General features: G+C 45.4%; 2 pseudogenes across 2 annotated transcripts in view; one reads left to right on the top strand and one right to left on the bottom strand.

The window, feature by feature from the left end:
* Window positions 1–924: 924 nt before the first annotated feature.
* On the bottom strand, window positions 925–9,367 carry LOC143774858 (uncharacterized; annotated as a pseudogene). Its single transcript, XR_013215566.1, has 3 exons — window positions 9,298–9,367; window positions 2,804–2,891; window positions 925–2,651 (listed from the first exon to the last, which is right to left on the bottom strand). The product of XR_013215566.1 is annotated as an uncharacterized LOC143774858 (transcript).
* Window positions 9,368–9,606: 239 nt separating this feature from the next.
* Window positions 9,607–18,476, top strand: part of LOC143774541 (uncharacterized) — a 50,605-nt pseudogene continuing 41,735 nt past the window's right edge. The window contains exons 1-2 of the transcript XR_013215550.1: window positions 9,607–9,857; window positions 17,130–17,801. The product of XR_013215550.1 is annotated as an uncharacterized LOC143774541 (transcript). The remainder of the gene's footprint in view (window positions 9,858–17,129; window positions 17,802–18,476) is intronic.

Genomic DNA, 18,476 nt, shown 5'->3' with positions numbered 1-18,476 from the left:
GATTGTGGGACGCGGTATCCACCGCTCGTCCTGTGTGTATGACACACAGGACGAGCGGTGGATACCGCGTCCCACAATCGCTGCACTCAAGATATATCCCTTGAACTGACCCTGGAGGTACATTGATGAAGGTCTAATCTATGACCGAAATGTCATACTGTATGTACTCTCTTTATATTAAATTCACTTGCATCTGACCATGTGTGTGCCAAGTTTATCTATACAGGAACGTATGGACGAACTGCTGGGGGCTCTGGTCTTTCACAAAATGTTGCCAGAGCCCCCCGCAGCACCAGAGACAGCCCTGGAGACAGCCCTGCAGCACTGGAGACAGCCCTGGAGCACCAGAGCCCCCTGCAGCACCCCTCATCCCAGCCTGCAGAACAGCAGCACCGAAGCCCCCCTGCAGACCCCATCATCCCAGCCTGCAGCAATGCTCCACTCCTGCCTCCAGCAACGACCCTGGGACCCTGATCCACCGCAGCCACAACCCCTGGTAAGCAATAAGACGCATGGATTATAAGAAGCCCCCCAATTTATTACAAAAAAGTTTTTTCCTATTTTTCTCCTCAAAATTTGGGGTGCGTCTTATAATCCGGAGCGTCTTACAAAGCGAAAAATACGGTAAATTCACCAAGTTAATCATCTGGTTACTTTAACACTGACATAATCAAATACGCTAAAGAGATGAGAGCACAGCAATGTACATTCACATGTTAAAAAAAATTAAAGGCCAAAAGGTCTGAAGGTCCATCGAGCTGTCATAGTTTATGTGCAAAACACTTGGTCACTTCCACGCAACAATGGAACAATGACAAGTTGGAGAAGTCAACAAGTTCTGTAATACAGACATGTACAATTCAGGTTTATTTAGAAATGTGGATCCATGTAACTTTGGATTAGGCATACATATAACGTGATTTGCTAGTCAGTATGATGCAAATATTCAGATGTGTTGAAAAGTGTGATAGTGCTATTTCTTGGTTTCTGAAATAAGGCATAAACAGATATCTGTAAACTCATCGATGTACAATACATTTGGGCCTTCACATAAATTACAGTAGCTGTTTAAGACTCTTTAAGGTCCATTTTGGGGTCTATAATATGAGCTGGGTGTTTACCTCTACGGTGGATTCTCTGATGTTTAATTAGTGTCGAACAATCAGTAAAACTTCTTCCGCAATCTTTACACGTGTACGGCTTCTCCCCAGTGTGAATCCTTTGGTGTTTCACCAATGTAGAACTATCTGAAAAGCACTTTTCACAAACCTTGCAAGAATAAGGCCTCTCCCCAGTGTGAATTCTTTGGTGTTTAATTAAAGTGGAGTTGTCTATAAAGCTTTTGCCACAGTAATTACACACATAAGGCCTCTCACCTGTATGGATTCTCTGGTGTTTGACCAAGGTTGAGCTATCTGTGAAGCTTTTACCGCATTCTGTACATGCAAAAGGTTTTTCTCCAGTGTGGAAGCGTTGATGAACAATGAGGTGGGAATTACAAGAGAAGCATTTCCCACATACTGTGCATGTGTACGGTTTCTCCCCTGTATGGGTCCTCTGATGGTTCACCAGTGTTGACCTGGCAGCAAAGTTTCTCCCACACAGAATGCAGGCAAAAGGCTTTTCACCAGTATGAGTCCTCTGGTGTTTCACCAGGGATGAACTGTCGATGAAACTTTTTCCACATTGCGAGCAAGTAAATGGTTTGTCCCCAGTATGTGTCCTCTGGTGTTTCACCATGGCGGATTTTTTTGTATACCTATTTCCACAAGTCATGCATACAAATGGTTTCTCTCCAGTGTGTACACGTTGGTGTATTACAAGCGTTGAGCTGTCAGTGAAGCTCTTTCCACATTCCTGGCAAATGAAAGGCCGTTCTCCTGTGTGAGCTCTCTGGTGCACAATAAGATGAGAGTTACAAGAATAGGTCTTTCCACACTCTTTACACGCATAGGGCTTCTCTCCAGTGTGACTTCTACGATGGACTACTAAGGTTGAGTTCTCAGTAAACCTCTTCCCGCATTCCGTGCATTCAAATGACTTTTCTCCTGTGTGGATCCTTTGATGTTTTACCAAATTTGACCTGTCTGTAAAACTCTTCCCACACTCGATGCAAGTGAAGGACTTTTCTCGAGTGTGAATCCTTTGGTGCTTTACCAGATTTGACCGATCCGTAAAACGTTTCCCGCAAACGGTGCAAGCGAATGGCTTCTCACCCGTGTGTATCCTCTCATGTTTTACCAGGGACGGACGGTCCGTGAAACATTTTTCACAATAGGAACAAGAGTAAGGTCTCACACCCGCATGAATCCTTTGGTGTATGACAAGGTGCGAGTATTAGGAGAAAGTTTTTCCGCAAACGGTGCATGTATGGGATTTCTGACCCCTATGTGTCTTTTGGTGCTTCACAAACAGTGCACTGTCTGTAAAACTCTTCCCGCAATCTATACAAAGGTATGTGGTCATTTCCAATACATTTCCAGTTTTGGGATCTATGGAGTTGAAAATGTTGTAGCAGTTGTCTACCATTCTGGTGTAAGTCATGTCAGGGTGGACTTGAATGTTGCTAATATACTTTTTCGACGTCCTCTTTTCAGCTTCTTGAATTGATGTGGCGCATGGTTCTCGTAGTTTACTTATCATTACAATTTCTGTTCAAAACAAAGCAGATAACAAGAAACTTGAAATTACTCAAAAAATACCAAAGAATCTTACAAAGCGTGTCATTCTAAAGGGTGAAACTTTACGTGCAGACGTCAGGCACCCATTCACAAAATGACAAGACACATACACAAACATTTACCTTTACTTGAGTCGTCATCATCAGATCCTGTAGTGTTTAGCCTTTCGCTCCGTGATGAGCCTTCATCTTCATAATACATTGTGATAATCTAGGGAAAAGAGTTGTGTCATTACAGAGACCCATGAACTAACACCTGTGTGCAATACCGTGGTAGGAGTTATTTATCTGGACACATTACTAAAATCTCAGTAACTGTCATTTGTTTAGATGGCGGAATCTTAAAGGAAACTATTGGGAGGTTTTAGTACCCCCAACTAGTCTATGCTTAGGAGGCTGTAATGTAGATTAAATCCATACCTTTGCTTTTTGCAATTCTATATTCCTTTCCCAAGTAATCGCTTTTTCTAATTTTTATGTAAATCAGCTTCAAGTGCAGGGGGCTTGGCCTTGCAATTACAGCTGTCTGGCCTCTCCCCCTCTTTCTCCACCTAAGGCCATCCTTTGGTCACTGAATGACAGGTCACTCGTCTGAATGACTTGCCTCTTCCATCAAACATCTCACGCAGGTACCATCACTCTTTGGGGTGGCCCATGTGTAGATCCCTGGTCTGCTGGCATTAGTAGCGGCCGGTCATGTAACCGCAAATACACGATTTGCCTACTTCTGGTCACATTTTGACTAGAAATGTCCTACCTCGCATTTTTCACTTGATTTGAATGAGGTCTAATACGTCTAGTCGGCACATGACCGCATGTATGCAAATTGCATACTTTTGGTCACATGCCTGTCTGCTGGTAGGCTAGTATGTGGCCTTATATATTATGGTTACGGGCTGAAGTCTAGGGACCAGTGCTGGAGTCTGATAATTTATGGGCCTCGACTGGAGTCTGATAATTTAGGAGCCTGAGCTGCAGTTTGATCATTTAGGGGCCTGGGTTGAAGTCTGAAACATTACGGTCTTGGTCTGATGCCGTATGGATGTGGTCTAGAGTATGATAATTCAGGGGGCTGGTCTTTAGCCTACTAATTAAGGGACCTGATAATTAAGGAGTGTGGTTTAGGGTCTGATGAACGAGTTCTCCTTCTCCAGGGAAGAGTGCATTAAATATCTGCTATTGGACCCAGTCTAGGTCCCGTCTTCTTCGGATAGGAAGATAGTAGCAACAGGATGACGTAGAGCCATAAAAAATTACACTGTTCTATAGATTTTCAGAGGTTGTCAGGTTGTTATGAAATGACCCATTTCTTAAAGGTTTTGACCTCCTGAATTCAAATCTAACAATGAAAAACGTTTTCCTTTTACTGCTACATGTAATTAAATGTTTCAGCACTTTGGAACATTATTTTTGCAAATATGAAGATGCAAAATATTTTTTTATGCCAATCTTCTATTTATTCAGAGGAAAGGTAGCAACAATTCAGGTAACAAAAAGAAGTATAAATACTACTATAAAGTTACAGAAATCACACTATATTTGCTCCTCTTTCAGTGATGACTCCTTTTTGCTTGTCTCTTGTACTCCTGCATCAGATTATTCCTTACAATCGTCCAGTAACAGTAATCTGTAAGCATTGAGGGATTTCATTTTCCTTGATATCTTTTCTCCATAGCCGTGATATCTTGGTGAAATGTCTCACTGTGCTCGTCGCTCACTGCTCCAGTTTGGTGGAAAAAAGTCTAGAAGTGAATTATTATTATTATTATGTAAGAAACGAATCTTTAAGGAGATGTTCCAGCCAAGATCCTTATATGTTTTGAGGATATTTTCCACCAACTCTTGATAATTATCTGCTCTTGATGCCAATCTGACTAATGCGAATGCTACCCATGCAGCTTTTTCCTTGCCCTGCAACAAATGGAGAAACTCCTCATCTGGAAGCTTAAGAATCTGAGTTCCAATAAAGACTCCTTCCTTTATCTTTACTTCACTCATCCTTGGAAATGTACCAATGAGATATTTGATGCTTTTGCATTTTTATCCATTGCCTTTACAATGTTCTTAATTAGGCTCAACTTTATATGCAATGGTGGTAAGTAGTGATGAGCGAACGTTCTAGGATAAGGTGTTATCTGAGCATGCTTGGGTGCTAACAAGTGACTTCAGCGCTCTCAAATATGTTCGAATCCCCGGGCCTGCATATCTCGAGGCTGTTCGACAGCTGCATCACATAATGAAGAAAGGTTCCAGCATAACCAATTTGCAAAGTTTAAAGGATTCCATAATCAATATACAGCAACATGTTTTGAACGAGCAAACTGCATTCTTTGTCAGAGCTGTGACAAAGAACGCAGTTTGTGTGTTCGAAATGCGTTGCTGTGTCTATATTAATTATGGAATCCTTTAAATTGGAATAAACTTCATACATTGATGAAGCTGGAACCTCTTCATTTTCGTACTTCACCACAAGTGGTCCTTTGAGTTCCATGCTTCAGGACACCTAAGCCTTGGTGAGCTGGTTACCTCTTTCTTAAGCTGCAAGACATGCAGGGATTGCCTAATAAACAGCCGCAAGACAAGCAGCAGTGGGGACTCGAACATACAATTCGAACATGTTGAAGTCATTTGGTTAGCACAGGAGTGACAACAAAATCTTATGTGGTCAACAAGTGCAGGATGCCGGACATTTTTACTCCGTGATTGAAGTGAATGTCGAAAAGGCCAGTCTCCTTTACTGTAGTGGTCTTCTCTTGCATTACTATTCCACTCACACAGAAAGCAGCAGTACATTGTGTATTCACCCTGGAGGCCAAGTAAGAAGGCAACCACCCGTACAGTCACCACAGAGGAGCCACAAATGTTGGTCATAGTTCAGGCACTTCAACAGCTTTTATGTTGTCTCAGGTTTCTATCATGTGGCTGCATAACCAACTAGAATTGAAGGTAGCGCATTGCTATTATAATGGCTTTTAGGCTCGCTTTGGCCGAATCGATGAAGAGCCTCCATTCCTCTGGATTATGACTTCTCTTCAGAGCTTCTATTAAATTGTTAATGATGTTACCTGCCACAAGATCGCTCTCAATGATGAAGTCTTGGACAAGATCTTTATTCACTATTCTTTATCATGGCTGGGAAACAAAGAAGTCCAAACATCGCCGACTAGGAGATTCCACTGTTGTAGCCTGGAACTTAAGAGTTCAGCCTTAGGCCATGTGCACACGTTCAGGATTGTTAGCGTTTTTTTCGCGTTTTTTCGCTATAAAAACGTGATAAAAACGCGAAAAAAAACGCTTACATAAGCCTCCTATTATTTACAGGGTATTCCGCATTTTTGGTGCAAATGTTGCGATTTTTTCCGCGAAAAAATCGCATAGCGGAAAAAAAAGCAACATGTTCATTAAAAATGCGGAATTGCAGGGATTCCGCACACCTAGGGGTCCATTGATCTGCTTACTTCCCGCACGGGGCTGTGCACACCATGCGGGAAGTAAGCAGATTATATGCGGTTGGTACCCAGGGTGGAGGAGAGGAGACTCTCCTCCACGCACTGGGCACCATATAAGTGGTCAAAAAATAAGAAATAAAATAATAAACAGTCCTATACTCACCCTCGATGTCTTGCCGCCTCCTCGCACGCTGCCGTTCGGTTTCTGTACCTGGTGTGCGCTGAAGGACCTCGCCGAATGACGTCACTGTCCTGTGATTGGTCGTGAGCGGTCATGTGACCGCTCACGTGACCGTGACGTCACGGGAGGTCCTGTGCGCACAGACCAGCTATACGGAACGGACGCCGGTGAGATGTCTGGGTGAGTATAAGCATTTTTTTATTTTTTTTATTATTTTTAAACATTCTATCTTTTACTATAGATGCTGCATAGGCAGCATCTATAGTAAAAAGTTGGTCACACTTGTCAAACGCTATGTTTGACAAGTGTGACCAACCTGTCAGTCAGTTTTCCAAGCGATGCTACAGATCGCAGGGAAAACTTTAGCATTCTGCAAGCTAATTACGCTTGCAGAATGCTAAAAAAACGCGAAAAAAACGGAAAAAAAACGCAAAAAAAAAAATGCGGATTTCTTGCAGAAAATTTCCGGTTTTCTTCAGGAATTTTCTGCAAGAAATCCGCAACGTGTGCACATACCCTTATTCTTGGGCAGATCCAAATGTTTAACAAGATCGTTCAGTTCAATTTGTTATAAGGTGTGGCTCAGTTGAGGTTGCCGATAGAAAGTCTGGGTTGTGAGAGGATGAGGCTTCATGACACCAAGCGCCCTCTTCTTCCTTACTGGACTCGACTGAAAATGTTTCTGGTGGTTTTGGAACCGGCAGTTCTTCTGTATGTGGCACTGGGCGTATTGCAGAGGGAAGGTTTGGATACTGTAAGTCCACTTCTTCTTTGAAACTCCTTTTCCCATGCGGGGCACCATGCAGAAATAGCAATTGGTAGTCTGATGGGTTTGCTCTCCCCATTCATTGGGACGGCAAAAGGCATAAATTGCCTCTTCCCATGTAACCACTGGGTAAGATGTGATGCACATGTATTGCAGCATATTTGTGGAGCCCAACTCTTGTCCTGATCTCCTATTCTGCAACCAAAATACAGGTTGTAGGCTTTCCTTATCATGGTAGTCAAGTTTCGCCTTTGTGACACAAAAGTGACTTCTCCGCATATGTAGCAAAAACTATCCGCTTTGTTAATGCAAGAGACATCTGAAAAAACATATCAACATATGCTAAGAAACTAAGCTAAGAAATCCAAAAACTGTATACCTTACACAGAGAGCATCTATAAAAGTAGGTGCAACTGTAATTAGCATTATGTCATCAGAATGGAGTTAGAGTTGTTCAGTTGGTCACTTTAAAGTGAACCTGTCATCAGGATTCTGCACAGTAACCTACAGTGTCAGGTCGGCGCCGTTATACTGATTAAACTGGTCCCTAGGTTGCTGAAATCCATTTTGTGGTTGTTTAATCTTTATTTTCAGTTTATGAGATTCTCGTGCTCCGTGGCGGCCTCTGTGGGGGTCTTCATGTGATGCTCTGCTTTCATTTTCATCCATATGGGCTTAAATGACAGGTCAGTGATCATTCAGTGACCTACCTCCTATTTTAAATACTGCACTTATGCATGTCATATTGTGGTCTTTGGAAAAAAAAATTAATTACAATATATACACTAGTATACGCCGAGGCACCTAATTTTGCCACGGAAAATTGGGTAAGCTTACTGACTCGAGTATAAGCTGGGTATGCATTGTCCCCTCAACCCTGTCCTGCTATGCACGGCTCCCCCGTCCTGTCCTGGTATGTGTGGCTCCTCCGTCCTCCCCCCTGTTGTGTGCATGGCTCCCCCGTCCTGTCCTGGTATGTGTGGCTCCTCCGTCCTCCCCCCTGTTGTGTGCATGGCTCCCCCGTCCTGTCCTGGTATGTGTGGCTCCTCCGTCCTCCCCCCTGTTGTGTGCATGGCTCCTCTGTCCTTCCCCCTGTTGTGTGCATGGCTCCTCCGTCCTCCCCCCTGTTGTGTGCATGGCTCCCCCGTCCTGTCCTGGTATGTGTGGCTCCTCCGTCCTCCCCCCTGTTGTGTGCATGGCTCCTCCGCCCTCCCCCCTGTTGTGTGCATGGCTCCTCCGTCCTCCCCCCTGTTGTGTGCATGGCTCCCCCGTCCTGTCCTGGTATGTGTGGCTCCTCCGCCCTCCCCCCTGTTGTGTGCATGGCTCCTCCCCCCTCCCCCCTGTTGTGTGCATGGCTCCTCCGTCCTCCCCGCTGTATGCATGGCTCCGCTCGTCTCCCCCGTCCTTCTCCATCCTCCTCGCACTGTCGCTACACGTCCCTGCATCTCTCTGTTGTCCTGGCGAGGCAGCTTGTTCCGGTGTTCAGCGGTCACATGGTATCTCATTAAAGTAATGAATATGCGCTCCGCCTATGGGAGTGGAGACGAATCCATATTCATTACTTTAAAGGGAATCTGTCACCCTAATTTTCGCCTATAAGCTGCATTCTGTAATGCTGTAGACAAGCCCCCGCTGTAACCTGAAAGATGAGAAAAACAGGTTATATTATACTCACCCAGGTGCGGTCCGGTCCGACGCTTCTCATCTTCATGTGATGACATCCTCTTCTTTTCCTCCGGTTGCAGCTCCGGCGCAGGTGTACTGATTTTCCCTGTTGAGGGCAGCGCAAAATACTGCAGTGCGCAGGCGCCGGGAAAGGTCCGAGAAGCCCAGCACCTGGTACTACACATCCGCCTCGGCCTCCCATTCAGCAGTACCAGAAGATGGCCAGCATTGCATGTATTACAGGCCGCACCGAGAACAGCTGATCAGCAGGGGGCCGGGCCGGGTATTGCTGTACGTGCCATAGACCTGCAGTACCGCTCTGTGGTCAGCAGAGGGCACCGCAGCCATAAGCAGGGACAGGGGGCGCTGTACTGGGATGGCAGTGACGCCACACTTGGGTGTATACATTTCACCCCCGGGTCACGCACAGGTCTCGGATTGTACAGCTCTATGTCTTATTAGGCAGTGTGCGGTCAGTGAGGCTCTAGCATGGAGTGAGGCTGCGCACGCCGCAGCTGCAGGCACCCCGCCATCATCACCAGCGCTAATCCCTTACCTGGTGCAGCCCGCAGCTTTTGTGTGGAAAGGAGGAAAGGCTATGGCTGGAACTCAGGCTCCCGATTGGCTGCTGCGTTGTGTGACGTCACCAGGTAGGCGCACACCCGAGTGTTGTAGTTCTGTAAACTACTGTTCTCATTGGTAATATCGCCCGTGGGACTATAATTCCCAACATGCTCTGCGTCGCTTTCCACGCCCCTGTGTTACGTCACTTCTGTTTTACTGATGCCCTCTGGGATATGTCGTTTTTTTTAATACGGGTGCATTTGCCCTGATGAAAAACTGGACTACAATTCCCAGATGCCTTATTAAGCAGGTATCTACTGTTGTAATATGGGAGTTGTAGTTCTCACTGAGCCTGCACAGACAATCCTGGCCTATTCATGTGGATTTAATTTAAAGGAACCTGACAAATATTGGCAGTGGCAGCTCAGTGTCGGTGATCTGGACTCAGTGGGAATAACCCGCGGTGTTCGGTGCTTGCTGGGTATTGTAGTTGTGGTATAGAAGGACTACAAGTCCCAGGAATCAAGATTATAGGTGCAAGTGGGAAAGCAGGTAATGTGTGTGCCTGTGTGATGTCATGTTCTTACTGTGTCACCTGTGATGTTGGGGTCCATGTATGTTTATATAGCTGGGATGGACCCTATATAGGTGGGGTGGACGCTATACAGGTGGGATGGACCCTATATAGGTGGGATGGACCCTATACAGGTGGGATGGACCCTATACAGGTGGGATGGACCCTATACAGGTGGGATGGACACTATACAGGTGGGATGGACACTATACCGGTGGGATGGACACTATACAGGTGGGATGGACACTATACAGGTGGGATGGACCCTATATAGGTGGGGTGGACGCTATACAGGTGGGATGGACCCTATATAGGTGGGATGGACCCTATACAGGTGGTGGGATGGACCCTATACAGGTGGGATGGACCCTATATAGGTGGGATAGAACCAATACAGGTAGGGTGAACCCTATACAGGTGGGATGGACCCTATACAGGTGGGATGGACATATATAGGTGGGATGGACCCTATACAGGTGGGATGGACCCTATATAGGTGGGACGGACCCTATACAGGTGGGATGGACCCTATATAGGTGGGATGGACCCTATACAGATGGGACGGACCCTATACAGGTGGGATGGACCCTATATAGGTGGGATGGACCCATACAGGTGGGATGGACTCTATACAGATGGGACGGACTCTATATAGATGGGATGGACCCTATATAGGTGGGATGGACCTATATGACCAGTGTCACTTTATGAGGTTATAGCTCTGGAACGCCACAACGTATCCCACCGATTCTGGGATTGTTTTCTCACGATATATTATACTTCATTTTACTAGTAAACTTAGGTCAAATTTTTTGAGTTTATTTGTCACAAATATTGGAATTTTGTCAAAAAGTTTTTAACATTTCTCAATTTTCAATTTTTATGCCCTTAAATCACAGCGACATAGCACACAAAATACTTAATAAATAACATTTCCCACATGTCTACTTTACATCAGCACAATTTTGGAAACATTTCTTTTTATGTTATGAAGTTATAAAGGGTTAAAAGTTGACCAGCGATTTCTCATTTTTCCAACAAAATTTACAAAACCTTTTTTTTAGGGACCACCTCACATTTGAAGTGATTTTGAGGGGCCTCTGTGACAGAAAATACCCAAAAGTGACACCATTCTAAAAACTGCACCCCTCAAAACCACATTCAAAAAGTTTTATCCATTCAGGTGCTTCACAAGAATTAATGCAATGTGGAAGGAAAAAAATGAACATTTAACTTTTTTTTCCCAAAAATTTTTTTACTTTAGCCCCAATTTTTTATTTTTTATTTTCACAAGTGTAACAGGAAAAAATTAACCTCAACATTTGTTGTGCAATATCTCCTGGGTATACCCCATATGTGGAGAAAACTAATGTTTTGGCGCAAGGCAGAGCTCGGAAGGGAAGGAGCGCTTTTTGACTTTTTGGATGCAAAAATGGCTGCACTAGATAGCGGATGCCGTATCACGTTTGCAGAGCCCCTGATGTGCTTAAACTGTAAAAACCTCCACAAGTGACTCCATTTTGGAAACTGGACCCTTCAAAGAATGTATCTAGAGGTGTCAGTATTTAGGAGGTTAAACAGCCATAGGCAATGCTGGCACCATCCCTGTCTGTCACAGCAGGAGCTCGGCCACTAGCAGCACCGAGCCCCTGCTATGATCTGGCGAGAGATACTGATATTTCAGCACCTTCTGCGCCATCATGCTGTGATTGGTCAGTCAGCTGGACTGACCTATCACAGTGCTCTGAGTGTGGGGACTGACGGCGTGGGTTCCAGTGCTGCTCAGCTGTCGGCACGGAACTGTCTCTTCGTGTTTACACACAGTGACAGTTTAAATGCACGACGGACATAGCAAGTCATGATGCGGGAACTGACAGCTGCTCATGACGTGCTATGTCCGTCATTCGTCGTTAAGGGATTACGCATATATTTGGGGCCAAACAAAAAATCATTTTTCTAATCAGTAACATTTTGCACTGTTTACCTACTAAGGCCTCTAAACCTACCCACACAATATGTCTATAAGGTGCATGTAGTGCCCCACAAATTTGGGGAAAGATTGGAGCACATAAATCCCTGTATACAGGCTATATATAAGATTGCATGGTATGGAAGTCACGGAGCAATAAAGAGATTATACTCAAAAATTGTGATCACAAGAATTTGTGTGTAGGCATCAAAAGGGAGGTAAAAGACCTTGGTAGGAAGCTGTGGGCTTTTTTTTTTGTCATACATTTTATACGATATATAAAGCTGTGTGTATTGGCGACGCCCACTCCACATAGCCCCACCCCCTCCGCAACAAATCACTAAGCATCTTTTATTTCACCAGAGCTGTTTAAAAGATGAAAGCTGAGCTGTGATTGGTTGCTATGAGCAACAGTTTTCCTTGTAGACAGTTGTGGTAACTGAGGCCTGTTATTGTTATCATTTCTATGGTGTTATCGTCCTTCTGTAAAGCTGGAAATAACATAATTTATTACCGTGCTGACAAAGACCACCCTCTGCCACAGATAGCAGGGGGCCCAGAATCAGGAACTTCGTTGTCTGGCATGAAGCATCTCATTAACTTAAAAATTAAAACACAGATTAAAAAAAAACAACAAACAAACACGAGACAGATTTCTCCAACCCAGGTATCATTTTAATCTGTGTAACAGCGCCAATCTGACAATGTTGGCACTGACGGGATGATAAGGGATATTAGGGGTAGTAGTCCGGTGGCTCTGATGGGATGATGTGGGATATTAGGGGTAGTAGTCCGGTGGCTCTGATGGGATGATGTGGGATATTAGGGGTAGTAGTCCGGTGGCTCTGATGGGATGATGTGGGATATTAGGGGTAGTATTCTGGTGGCTCTGGCTGACGGGATGATGTGGGATATTAGGGGTAGTAGTCCAGTGGCTCTGGCTGATGGGATGATGTGGGTATTAGGGGTAGTAGTCCGGTGGCTCTGGCTGACGGGATGATGTGGGATATTAGAGGTAGTAGTCTGGTGGCTCTGATGGGATGATGTGGGATATTAGGGGTAGTAGTCTGGTGGCTCTGATGGGATGATGTGGGATATTAGGGGTAGTAGTCCGGTGGCTCTGATGGGATGATGTGGGATATTAGGGGTAGTATTCTGGTGGCTCTGGCTGACGGGATGATGTGGGATATTAGGGGTAGTAGTCCAGTGGCTCTGGCTGATGGGATGATGTGGGTATTAGGGGTAGTAGTCCGGTGGCTCTGGCTGACGGGATGATGTGGGATATTAGAGGTAGTAGTCCAGTGGCTCTCGCTGACGGGATGATGTGGGTATTAGGGGTAGTAGTCCGGTGGCTCTGGCTGACGGGATGATGTGGGATATTAGAGGTAGTAGTCCGGTGGCTCTGATGGGATGATGTGGGATATTAGGGGTAGTAGTCTGGTGGCTCTGATGGGATGATGTGGGATATTAGGGGTAGTAGTCTGGTGGCTCTGATGGGATGATGTGGGATATTAGGGGTAGTAGTCCGGTGGCTCTGATGGGATGATGTGGGATATTAGGGGTAGTAGTCCGGTGGCTCTGATGGGATGATGTGGGATATTAGGGGTAGTAGTCCGGTGGCTCTGATGGGATGATGTGGGATATTAGGGGTAGTATTCTGGTGGCTCTGGCTGACGGGATGATGTGGGATATTAGGGGTAGTAGTCCAGTGGCTCTGGCTGACGGGATGATATGGGATATTAGGGGTAGTAGTCCAGTGGCTCTGGCTGATGGGATGATGTGGGATATTAGGGGTAGTAGTCCGGTGGCTCTGATGGGATGATGTGGGATATTAGGGGTAGTAGTCCAGTGGCTCTGGCTGATGGGATGATGTGGGTATTAGGGGTAGTAGTCCGGTGGCTCTGGCTGACGGGATGATGTGGGATATTAGAGGTAGTAGTCCAGTGGCTCTCGCTGACGGGATGATGTGGGTATTAGGGGTAGTAGTCCGGTGGCTCTGGCTGACGGGATGATGTGGGATATTAGAGGTAGTAGTCCGGTGGCTCTGATGGGATGATGTGGGATATTAGGGGTAGTAGTCTGGTGGCTCTGATGGGATGATGTGGGATATTAGGGGTAGTAGTCTGGTGGCTCTGATGGGATGATGTGGGGTATTAGGGGTAGTAGTCTGGTGGCTCTGATGGGATGATGTGGGATATTAGGGGTAGTAGTCCGGTGGCTCTGATGGGATGATGTGGGATATTAGGGGTAGTATTCTGGTGGCTCTGGCTGACGGGATGATGTGGGATATTAGGGGTAGTAGTCCAGTGGCTCTGGCTGATGGGATGATGTGGGATATTAGGGGTAGTATTCCGGTGGCTCTGGCTGAAGGGATGATGTGGGATATTAGGGTAGTATTCCGGTGGCTCTGGCTGACGGGATGATGTGGGATATTAGGGGTAGTAGTCCAGTGGCTCTGGCTGACGGGATGATATGGGATATTAGGGGTAGTAGTCCAGTGGCTCTGATGGGATGATGTGGGGTATTAGGGGTAGTAGTCTGGTGGCTCTGATGGGATGATGTGGGATATTAGGGGTAGTAGTCCGGTGGCTCTGATGGGATGATGTGGGATATTAGGGGTAGTATTCTGGTGGCTCTGGCTGACGGGATGATGTGGGATATTAGGGGTAGTAGTCCAGTGGCTCTGGCTGATGGGATGATGTGGGATATTAGGGGTAGTATTCCGGTGGCTCTGGCTGAAGGGATGATGTGGGATATTAGGGTAGTATTCCGGTGGCTCTGGCTGACGGGATGATGTGGGATATTAGGGGTAGTAGTCCAGTGGCTCTGGCTGACGGGATGATATGGGATATTAGGGGTAGTAGTCCAGTGGCTCTGGCTGAAGGGATGATGTGGGATATTAGGGTAGTATTCCGGTGGCTCTGGCTGAAGGGATGATGTGGGATATTAGGGTAGTAGTCCGGTGGCTCTGGCTGACGGGATGATGTGGGATACTAGGGGTAGTATTCCGGTGGCTCTGGCTGACGGGATGATGTGGGATATTAGGGTAGTATTCCGGTGGCTTTGGCTGAAGGGATGATGTGGGATATTAGGGTAATAGTCCAGTGGCTCTGGCTGACGGGATGATATGGGATATTAGGGGTAGTATTCCGGTGGCTCTGGCTGACGGGATGATGTGGGATATTAGGGGTAGTAGTCCAGTGGCTCTGGCTGAAGGGATGATGTGGGATATTAGGGTAGTATTCCGGTGGCTCTGGCTGACGGGATGATGTGGGATATTAGGGGTAGTAGTCCAGTGGCTCTGGCTGACGGGATGATGTGGGATATTAGGGTAGTATTCCGGTGGCTCTGGCTGAAGGGATGATGTGGGATATTAGGGTAATAGTCCAGTGGCTCTGGCTGACGGGATGATATGGGATATTAGGGGTAGTATTCCGGTGGCTCTGGCTGACGGGATGATGTGGGATATTAGGGGTAGTAGTCCAGTGGCTCTGGCTGACGGGATGATATGGGATATTAGGGGTAGTATTCCGGTGGCTCTGGCTGACGGGATGATGTGGGATATTAGGGGTAGTAGTCCGGTGGCTCTGGCTGACGAGTGATGTGGGATATTAGGGGTAGTAGTCCAGTGGCTCTCGCTGACGGGATAATATGGGATATTAGGGTAGTATTCCGGTGGCTTTGGCTGAAGGGATGATGTGGGATATTAGGGTAGTATTCCGGTGGCTCTGGCTGAAGGGATGATGTGGGATATTAGGGTAATAGTCCGGTGGCTCTGGCTGACGGGATGATATGGAATATTAGGGGTAGTATTCCGGTGGCTCTGGCTGACGGGATGATGTGGGATACTAGGGGTAGTATTCTGGTGGCTGTGACGGGATGATGTGGGATATTAGGGGTAGTAGTCCAGTGGCTCTGGCTGACGGGATAATATGGGATATTAGGGGTAGTATTCCGGTGGCTCTGGCTGACGGGATGATGTGGGATATTAGGGGTAGTAGTCCGGTGGCTCTGGCTGACGAGTGATGTGGGATATTAGGGGTAGTAGTCCAGTGGCTCTCGCTGACGGGATGATATGGGATATTAGGGGTAGTATTCCGGTGGCTCTGACTGACGGGATTATGTGGGATATTAGGGGTAGTAGTCCAGTGGCTCTGGCTGACGGGATAATATGGGATATTAGTGGTAGTATTCCGGTGGCTCTGGCTGACGGGATGATGTGGGATATTAGGGGTAGTAGTCCGGTGGCTCTGGCTGACGAGTGATGTGGGATATTAGAGTGAGTGTGGCTATGCGGCTATACACTCAGCTTTATATATTATATATCATTATCATTTGTTATAACTAACCACAGTTAGTTACAGTTAGTTACTATGCCCAAGCAATGCCAGGCTCTTCAGCTAGTCTATTTATATTATTGAATCAGGTGTGCACACCAATCTATATTTTTGGTCTTTCTTGCCTTTTTTAAAGCTAAATGGTGCAACGTTTTTAATGAAAGCCAATTGCAAAAAAATGATTTTTAGCCATAAATACATACATTTAATGGAAAAAAAACCAATGTCCTAGAGAAGGACAGCCACTATAGTCCATTCTGGATGTAGTACACTGAGTTTTGAAATGGGTCGGCAACTGATTAGCTCTGATCGTTGTGGTTTAACCATTTAAATGCCACTGGGAGTTTCTGACAGGAACATTTAAATGGCCCAGTTGTGTGAAGCAATGGTTTCGGTACCCACAGACCCCTTGCCTATTGAAGGCCCCTATTAACGCCATATTGATACTCCTATGAAGCCGACCCATGGGAGCCCTTTTTCAACACGACAACGGCAGTCCGCATGTTGTTCATGCTACTGTGACTAGCCTGTGTGGTCTAAACATCCTAACATGACCTGTAGAATCTTCGGATTCCCATCGACCTCATCTGGGACATCAATGGGCAGCAAATGCACAGGCGCCGCCAGCAGCGGATCTTGATTATTTGCCCAAGTGCATTCAGTGCGGCAGAACATTCCTCAGATAACCAATAATAACCTCAGTTATGGCAGCCAAGGCTGTAAGTGAGGGGATTTCTGCTTCATACTCGATATTGAATAAATCAAGATGTTTTAAAAATCTTGTTTCCATTCTTCCACCATTGGCAGATCAGTAACATGTCTCCATCCTGTGATTTCCATAATTCCATGACTTTTTCTTCTTGGTGTTGCAATTTCAGTGTTGAGGAGTGTGTAAAGAATAAATCTCACGTATTTATTTGTTTCTCTTATTTTTTTTCTTTTAGATACAGGATAGTTTTTTTGCAGAATCATGCCTAGCTGTTTGGTAAATCAATGTAATAGCACCACTGGAAGAAAGGGCCAGAGCAGGCAGATCATTATGCACTCCTTCCCTAAGGATATCTCCAGAATAAAATTATGGCTGAAACAGACCGGACAGATATTTCAAGATCTAAATACCATGGCCCAGAAGATATTGGATGGGAACCAACAGAACAAATATCGTCTGTGCTCGCTCCACTTTACCCCAGATTCGTACATTAGCAATCTTGACTATCGAAAATCTTTGAGTTTTGTTGCTGTTCCGTCTATTTTCCCAAATGTCAAAGAAGGGGAAAATATAATTGAAGAAGATTTGAAGAAAAAATATGTAAAAATACAAAAGAAAAAAATAGATGCAAGAAATCAGAACCGCCAACATTCTTTGATCATTCTTCCAACCAACATAACAATTCAAAGTATAAAAGTGGGAGAAGACCTTCTTCAGGTCTATCCCCGCAGCTTCGCTAATGAAAGACTATACGCCCGGGAAGAAATGTTGCATGACGTTGAACTGACAAAAATTGGGTTTTGCAACATTAAAACCCAGACAGATGACACACCGTCGAATTCCCCTCTTGGTTTTAACGAGAAGCAAGCGGTGGGATCTGAAGTTGTAGATGGACCGCCCTCGTCCGGTGCGTATCGACCTATTCAGTTACTGTCGTGGTAGCGTTTACAAGTAGAGATGAGAAAAAGGATTTGCAGACAATGGCCACTTAAGTAGTCCATGATCACTAGAGCTTTGCGAACTTTCTGCTCCATGGCGAAATTTCTTGCTACAATTTTGATTAGTCAGACAGGCACGATATCATTCCACAACAATTAAGTCACATCTTCGAATCAAAAATGGAGCCGGGAATACCAGAACGCAAGAGGCTTTTTGTACGGCTCTTATCTGGCGATCATGGGCTACTGACGTGGCCACTGGACCAGGGTCCTGCAAATCTTTCTTTCTCATCTCTATTTACAAGCCAAAGATTTTTTCAACTACTAGAATATTTCTTTGAAGGTGCTAGCCTTACTATCATTATCAATAACAAATTAGCCACTCCTCATCTGTGTCACATAGTAAGTACATTAGAGACACAAAGCAGATGGACAATTAAACGCTGTCGGCACAGAATGACTATGCAAACCAATGTGCAAACATTTACAGTTGAAGCCAGAAGTTTACACACACTATATAAAAAGAAATTTGCATGTTTTTCTCAATATCTGACATGAAATCAGAATAAACCCCGTTTTAGGTCAATTAGGATTACCATAATTATTAATATTTGCCAAATGCTAGAATAATGAGAGAGGGAATG

This window comes from Ranitomeya variabilis, chromosome 5 (genome assembly GCF_051348905.1).
Source record: "Ranitomeya variabilis isolate aRanVar5 chromosome 5, aRanVar5.hap1, whole genome shotgun sequence".
NCBI lineage: Eukaryota > Metazoa > Chordata > Amphibia > Anura > Dendrobatidae > Ranitomeya > Ranitomeya variabilis.
This window is presented reverse-complemented; position numbering and strand designations above follow the sequence as displayed.